We start from the raw sequence: 8374 nt of genomic DNA, 5'->3' as shown, positions 1-8374 counted from the left end.
AGCAGAGATTAGGGCAAACATACTTCTGTAATTATCTATTTCCGTAATTATATAACCACATATCCTCTCTGCTAGTTCCCTGCTTTCGTACCTTGTCTCTGTCCATTCTCGTATCTCACGTGCCCGGCCTTAACTAGGATCTCCTTTCGGGCAGTAGGAACTCCCTGTCTGCCATATTCTCTCTGCCGGTATTCCAAATTTGCTTAGTCCTGGGGTAATCCTTAAGACCATTTATAAAACTACCATTTGTTTTCCCTCCAGGTACCTGCTAGGATCTTACTTCTCCATTCCTCTACTCTGGCCAATAAAATGTGAATAACTTTGAGGAGTCATATATCTAGGTAGCAACTCTAAGAGATAATGCTCCCTTGTTTATGTTCTCTTTCCTTTTGCCTATCTGACCAGCAGCACTCTCTGCAGGGGGAACAGCGGCCCCAGTGGATGTAGCGGCAGGAGAAATAAATCCCTGTTGTTTTGAGATTTTGAGATTACAGGTTTGTTTATTACAGCATCACCTCACCTGTCCCGAAAGAAACCAGCTACCATCTATTTTCTCTCCTGCTGTTCTCAGCGTGGTGGACCTGGTTGTTTTGTCTGACTGGCATTCCTCTGAAAACCCACCCCTTCCCCACTTTGGGTCCATGTGATCCATGGCTTTAGTGATTTCATGATAGAGATTCAAACAATCAAACTGTCCCAGCCCCTTGGCCCCAGTGGTTAGTCCAGCCTGGGGCCCCTTAACCGGAACTGGGCCAGTTATATTAGGATTTGGCTGGAAAAATTGGGGAAAGAAGGGCTCTTTCTATGGGGGCTTACTAAAGCAGGGGGACTATGCTCTTGGAGCTGCCAGTGGCCATCTAGGAAAGCAGAGCCAAACAACGGAGAGAAACATGTTTTTGATGACAATTGTTTGAGGCCTGGCATTTAGCTATGTCGTAAGAATCTTTAGGCTTTCTTTGAGAAAGTCTCTTTCTTTGAACTTTCCTGTTATTTAAGCCAATAGATTACCTCTAGACTCTAATCTAGTTTGAGTTGGGATTTCCATCAATTACAACTGAAAAAGCGCTGACTAAAATAGCTTGAAGCATTAATGGAAACATCAGGAAACCGTAGAAATTTTCCTTCCTTTTTTTTTAAGATTTTATTTAATTATTTGTCAGAGAGAGGGAGAGAGAGAACGAGCACAAGCAGGGGGTATGTCGGGCAGAGAAAGAAGCAGGTTCCCTGCTGAGCAAGGAGCTGGATGCGGGAACTCAATCCCAGGACCCTGGGATCATGACCTGAGCTGAAGGCAGACGCTTAACGACTGAGCCACCCAGGTGCCCCTTCCTTCCACCTTTATGCTATGGAATATCTACTGAATTCTCACTGGGCTTAGCAGTCTTTTGTTCAGCTGTATTTGCTTCCTATTATATTCCTCATGGTGCTTATTTATCAAACACATTCCAGGGGCGCCTGGGTGGCACAGTCGTTGGGTGTGTGCCTTGGCTCAGGGCGTGATCCCGACATTGTGGGATCGAGCCCCACATCAGGCTCCTCCGCTATGAGCCTGCTTCTTCCTCTCCCACTCCCCCTGTTTGTGTTCCCTCTCTCGCTGGCTGTCTCTCTCTCTGTCAAATAAATAAATAAATAAATAAATAAATAATCTTTAAAAAAAAAACCAAACACATTCTGTTCTCCTTAATTCCTTTCTCACTCTCCAACATGAGCTGGCCTTTCACTCCTCTGAAATGAAATTCATCTGTCTTGAGCTTCCTCCACTTTAACCCCATTCCTATGTATTTTCATCTATCCACCTCTTTCCAAAGATAACAACATCACTCATTCCTCCGCCTGTGGCTTTTGTGTCATGGCTTTCCTCTGATACCTCTGACTGCTCCCGCGCCTCTACATCCTTGTCTTGCAGCCTGGGAACAGCTATTCAAAGCCTCTACCTTTCTTTTCTTGCAGTACAGATCCCTGATATCTCTGGCTATATCTGCCACCCATAAGCAAACAGCTCTCAAATCTATGTATTCCTGTCTTGGCCTGCTGGATGTTTGCATTCACATGTCCCAGTTGGGAATGTTCTTCAAACTTGATGGGGCCAGAAGTGAAATTATTCTCCTCTTCCGAAATTCAAGCTCTGCGTTATTCTGGGCTATCCCAGGGACCTTGCTTGATACCCTGAGATCCAGTTCGTTGTTAGATCCTGTCCGTATCACCTTACGGTGCCCCTCCAAACTGTACCCTCCTTACTACAAACACAGCTACTAGTTCTGACTTTATTACCCGGTTTTTGGACTCATGCAATCACTGCCTCAGTTTCCCTTACGTGATCAGGCACCAGAAGGCCGGAAACAAAATGATGTAGAAAAATACATGTTAAAGTAGGTTTTAGGTTGCTACTTCTTGTTCAGGTACCTACATCAGTTCAGGACTCTCAGTTGAATGCCTGCTAGAGATCTGTTATTCACGAATTGGGGCTCAGTATTTCCTATTCACCATGATATCCTTGGCGCACTTGGAAATAGTACATCTTATGCTCAGCGAACATTGCTGCAAAATTCTTTTGTAGTCCTCATGGCTCCACTGCAAATGTCAAACATGCTCTTGTGAAAGGTTTCCAGAACACATGCAGTATCACTGTTTTCTTAGAGCGTTCTCCCAGCCTTGTCCCAGACTCTTTGATCTTCTTGTTCCACTACCATCCTTTTGTATCAGAGCCTAAAAATATGCAACATTATATAAGCCTCAAATATAAATACATAAACCTGGAAGAATCAACCCTGACAGCAATAATCCACCCAGCCTCCCCCCTGTCTTCTTTCTAGCTCGTTCTCTGCAGAAGACGCTTCCAGCTCCTTTCCTGAAGGGCAGCAAGGATCACATTACCCTTCAGTTTACTTGCTCACATTAACTCCAGGACCCAACACGGATTGATTTGCCTGGTGTCTTAGACCATTTGGGCTACTAAAACAAGATACCATAAATTGGGTAGCTTATAAACAACAGAGATTTATTTCTTGTAGTTCCGGAGGCTGGGAAGGATCAAGGATTTCACAGGGTCGGTTTCTTCTGAGGCCTCTCTCCTTTATTTGCAGGTGGCCATCTTCTACCTCTGTGTTCACATGGTCTTTCCTATACGTGTTTGTGTCCAGATTTCCTCTCCTTGTAAGGCCGTTAATCATATTGGATTAGGGCCCATCTTAAAGACCTCATTTTAACTTAATTACCTCGTTGATGAGTACTCACCAATATGCTGATTTTTAAAAAGTAGATTTGGCTTAAATAGGCAGAGATAGGGGAGGCTGTAAGGATGTGATCTTGTGAGCAAAGCCCAGGGGCAAGGAAACTTCAGGGAATGCTGTGTGGCCGGTTTGGCTGGCTAGAGAACCAGGTGACGGATGGATAGGCTGTATTAAGGGTTGAACTGGGTCCACCCCCCCCCCCCAATTTATATGTTGAAGTCCTAATCCCTGGTACCTCAGGCTGTAACTGTATTTGGAAATAAGTTATTTTTTAGTTTATTTATTTATTAGAGGGAGAGACCATGCACAGGGGGGAGGAGCAGAGGGAGAGGGAGAAGCAGACTCCCCACTGAGCAGGGAGCCAGGTGAGCAGGGCTAGATCACAGGACCCTGGGATCATGACCTGAGCCGAAGGCAGACGCTTAACCCACTGAGTCACCCAGATGCCCCTGGAGATAAGTTCTTTACAGAGGTAATTAGCAGACAGCCCCTTCTCTGCTGTCCTACGCACGGCTCCCTTGTGGTGTATTCAATAAACTTCTATCTCCTTAGGGGTGCCTGGGTGGCTCAGTCGTTAAGCGTCTGCCTTCGGCTCAGGGCGTGATCCCAGCGTTCTGGGATGGAGCCCCACATCAGGTTCCTCCGCTGAGAGCCTGCTTCTTCCTCTCCCACTCCCCCTGCCTGTGTTCCCTCTCTCACTGGCTCTCTCTCTGTCAAATAAATAAATAAAATCTTAAAAAAAAATAAAATAAAAAATAAACTTCTATCTCCTTAAAAAATAACTAAATAAATAAAGAGGTAATTAAGTTAAAGTGAGGTCTTTAAGGTGGGCCCCAATCCTGATCCTAGCTATCTTTCATGAAGTCTTTGCAAACACTGAATTAGTTAATACTGAATCATTGCTACTACGGAAAATACAGGGTTACGTTCCTGTAAGCCTCTGGTCACAACATTTTCGTCAGCTGATTAATATATAATCTTCTTTAATGTGTGTTTCTGTTTAAAGGTGTTTCATTTAATATACATTGTTGATTCATTAAATTTGAACTCAGCCATCAGCACTGTAACCCACGCCTGAACAAAGCTCGTGGAACACACGTGTCTGTTTCTGTAGGGCACATCGCAGCCTTCTCGTGCTGGGGAGCACGAGGCAGCACTTCACCACTAAACTTGGGGGCCATTTTAAGTGGCAAAATCACCAAGAAAAATCACAAAAATGCAAAAACGTGGCCCAAAATAGACCTAAAGATTATTTGTTTACAGCAGGGCGGAAGCAACAAGGCAAAGATCACCGTGTTTCAACTCAGCTGGGAACATGCCCGTCAGGTGACTCTAATTGTTCATTGCACTGCGCAGGTGCAGGAATTACTGCGAAAGTGCTGTGAGTATTCATTCGGGGATTACAAATTCTAGCAAGTAGATGAATTCGCAAATATGGGATCTGTAAATAATGACGATCCACTGTGCTATTAATTTCATTTTATAGATAAAGAAACTAAGACCCAAAGTGGTTAAAATCTTACACAAAGTTAGAGTTTGTGAAATTGGTACAGCCAAGATTCAAATTCTGTTTTGTAAAAGAGGGAGATATTTTTCACCTATCCTGCATCAGGATAGGATAAAGAGAGTTGAAGAAATCAGCCAAGCACATTAACAGGGAGGCTGCAAATAGCAAAGAGCCTTTACAAAGGCTTGCCAATTACAGGAAGCACGCATTCTGGGAATGGGGAAAGATAGTAGTGATGGGCACTTCCACACTTTAAACAAAGATGATGGTTGTTAGAAGTACAGCACTAATATATTCACCTGATGGCCCTGGAGCCCAACTGACCAAAATCCATAGCCTTCATTTCTGCAGTTTGTCAAATTCTCAATGCAATTCTGCTTTAAAAAATGAAAGAACATTCACACCCAGGCATTATGAGATATACAAAAGCATAATCGGGGCCATATTATAATAGAGCAATTCAAGGAATTCGTTGTCAAATCTATAAAGGAGGTTTCATGCACCAAAAGCTTACTATATCACCGTAAGCCATTTTTTAAAAAAGCATGTATTCATCCAAAAAAAAAAAAAAAATCTATCAAGCTGCCACCATGTACTGAATGTTAGGTTAGGTACTCAACGTCAGTGGTCAATATAAAATTGGTCCTGCCTTGGTCACATTCACAGCATGGTACCCGCGATGTGTATAGAATAATTGTGTGTGCCCGTGTGTTTGAACTCCTTGGCAGTTCTTTTTTTTTTTTTTTAAGATTTTATTTATTTATTTGACAGAGATAGAGAGAGCCAGCGAGAGAGGGAACACAAGCAGGGGGAGTGGGAGAGGAAGAAGCAGGCTCCCAGGGGAGGAGCTTGATGTGGGGCTCGATCCCAGAAGGCCGGGATCATGCCCTGAGCCGAAGGCAGACGCTTAATGACTGAGCCACCCAGGCGCCCCTCCTTGGCAGTTCTTATCCATTTCCCCCTCCCTCCATACCTAATGCATCTGTAGATAGGCGCAGCTGAGAGCCTCCCAGGAGAACTCAAACCAGATTCAAACCCTTAGGGCTGAGATACATACAACAAATGGGCTGATCTGGGGGTGGCAGAAGTCAAATTACAAAGCAATTTCAAGACACCTGAGAGGCAAAAAGGAGTCAGGGATGATAAGTGAGGGCAATAAAGGATTCTGGGAGTCCCAGGGAAATGGTGGCTTGGGCCACTTTAGGACTCTTTCTCGAACCTGTCTTCACTGAGCCACCACATGTTCCTGATTTTCTTCCCGTGTCACTCCCCCTTGTGGAACTCACCTCCTCTTTCTAGCCTCTATATAAGAGTGAGTCCTCAAGTTTCTTTCCTTTTCCATCTCTTCTTACTCCCTAAGTGATCTCATCCAATCTCTGGTTTTAAATTCAGTCAAGGCGCCAACAGGAAATAGATGGCACACTCAAATTAAGGTAATTCTAGGGGGGCCCACTAAAGGACTGTTTATAAAAGTGTAAGGGTATCAGTACTCGAGTGAGTACTAGTGAGGGGAGGAGCTGTCCCCATCCATGGCCCTGCAGGGGTGAAGGCAGGATGCAGTTATTGCATCTGGTGAGAGACAGCTGTGTGCAGACCTGCCTGACAGGAGCCATGAATTTTCTTGGAGGGACTCAGGCAACTGAGGGGGAAGTGCACAGTGGGAGCTGGGGGAATAAACTATCCCATCTTATTCTCCTCCCTTTTGATCTGAATCCAGCCAGAAACCAGAAGGTTGGAGTCCATCCACTTAATCCGTACTGGTTGGTCTGTACGGAGGCAGAGAGAAGGGTGGAGAGGCAAGGAGAGAGAATTTGGAAGGCCTACAAAGATATCCAGCACACTATTACATGGTGAAGACCCCCAGGTTTGTATAGCTCCAACCCTAACCTTTGGAGCTGAGTCACAATGGCCCATTTGGACATCTCCACCTGAATTTTCATTTGATTTTCCCCTGCCGCAGCCTGGTCCCCTCCTAGCCCGTTCCTTTCCCACTCCCCTCCAGTTTTACGACCATTCACTTGGTTGCTTAGGCCCCAACCTAGCTTTCATCCCTGCGTCGTTTATTTCTCTTACAGCCAGTCCATGAGCAAGTTCCAGCAGCCCCACTTTGAACAAGTGTCCAGAATCTGGATACTTCTCCTCACCTCCCCTGCTTCCATCCAAGTTCAAACCCACATCGTCTTTTGCTTGTATGATGGCGGTAGACTACTAACTGGGTTCCCCCACTCTTATTCCCGCTAGGGTATATTCTACTTTTGGACCCACAGTCAGTGTCTAACCCTGCACCCTGTTCACATTTCCTTCCCAGCAACTGTCTCCACTTAAATGCCTGTTACATGTTTATTCCTTTATCTGTTTCTCATTTTTTCTTTTATCCATTTCTCATTTTCTCCATTAAAGGGTAGGCTTCACAAAGGCAGGGATCTTCTTGTCTACTGAGTCGTCCCCTCATTGAATAGACTATTTCGTGAATGAAAAAATGGAAAATGCTTCTGTGGAAGATGCTGCGAAGAGAATGAGAAGACACAGCAGACTGGGAGAAAATGTTTGCAAAAGACACATCTGATAAAAACAAAACAAAACAAAAAAACCTCTATTATCCAAAATATGCATAGAACCTTTAAATTTCAACAATAAAAAAACAAATAACTTGATTTAAAAAGTGGGCAAAAGTCCTGAACAGACTGTATCACCAAAGAAGATATACAGACATTTTCCCCATTCTCCATCATGACGCAGGATCAGGATGAAGAAAGAGAACCCCTGTGCAAACTCTGCATCCACAAACTGACACAAGGTCTGTGTTGAGCGAGTGGAGACAGACTGATCCTGGCAGTCAAGGCACTGGAGCACCGCACAGGCCAGACTCCTGTGTTCTCCAAAGCTAGATACGCCGTCAGAACCTTGGGCATCAGGAGAAATGAAAAGATTGCACGGTGCGTGTGGCCAATGCAAAAGAAATTCCAGAGAAAGGTCTAAAGGCATGAGTGTATGAGTTAAGAAAAGTAACTTCTCGGATGCTGGAAACTTTGGTTTGGGGTTCCAAGAACACGTTGATCTGGGAATCGAGTATGACCCAAGCTTTGGTATCCATGGCCTGGACCCCTACGTGGTACTGAGTAGGCCAGGTTTCAACATGGCCGACAACAAGCACAGGACAAGGTGCATTGGCACCAAACAGAATTAGCGAAGAGGAGGCTTTGTGTTGATTCCACCAGAAGTATGATGGGATCATCCTTCCTGGCAAATAAACGCCTATTTCTATCCAAAAGGCCTGTAACATTTTTTCGATGAAAAAGAAAAAAAAGAAGATAGACAGATGGCAGATAAGCATATGAAAAGATGCTGAACATCATATGTCATTAGGGAATTACAAATTCAAACAAGGTATCATGGGGCACCGGGGTGGCTCAGTTGGTTAAGTGTCTGACTCGTGGTTTCAGTTCAGGTCATGATCTCAGGATTGTGAGATCGAGCCCTGCCTCAGGCTTTGTGCCCGGAGGAGTGTCTGCTTGAGATTCTCTCTCCCTCTGCCCCTCCCCCCCCTCTCTAAAATAAAATACAACAACAACAAAACGAGATATCACTACATACCCATCAGAATGGCCAAACTCCAAATGTTGAAAGGGATGTGCAG

General features: G+C 44.6%; 1 pseudogene; it reads left to right on the top strand.

The window, feature by feature from the left end:
• The first annotated feature begins 7467 nt into the window (after positions 1-7467).
• LOC123786469 (large ribosomal subunit protein uL5 pseudogene) lies at positions 7468-7988 on the top strand (annotated as a pseudogene).
• The last annotated feature ends 386 nt before the right edge of the window (positions 7989-8374 follow it).

The sequence above is a fragment of the Ursus americanus genome, chromosome 4 (genome assembly GCF_024610735.1).
Source record: "Ursus americanus isolate L20-20 chromosome 4, mUrsAme1.1.p, whole genome shotgun sequence".
NCBI lineage: Eukaryota > Metazoa > Chordata > Mammalia > Carnivora > Ursidae > Ursus > Ursus americanus.
This window is presented reverse-complemented; position numbering and strand designations above follow the sequence as displayed.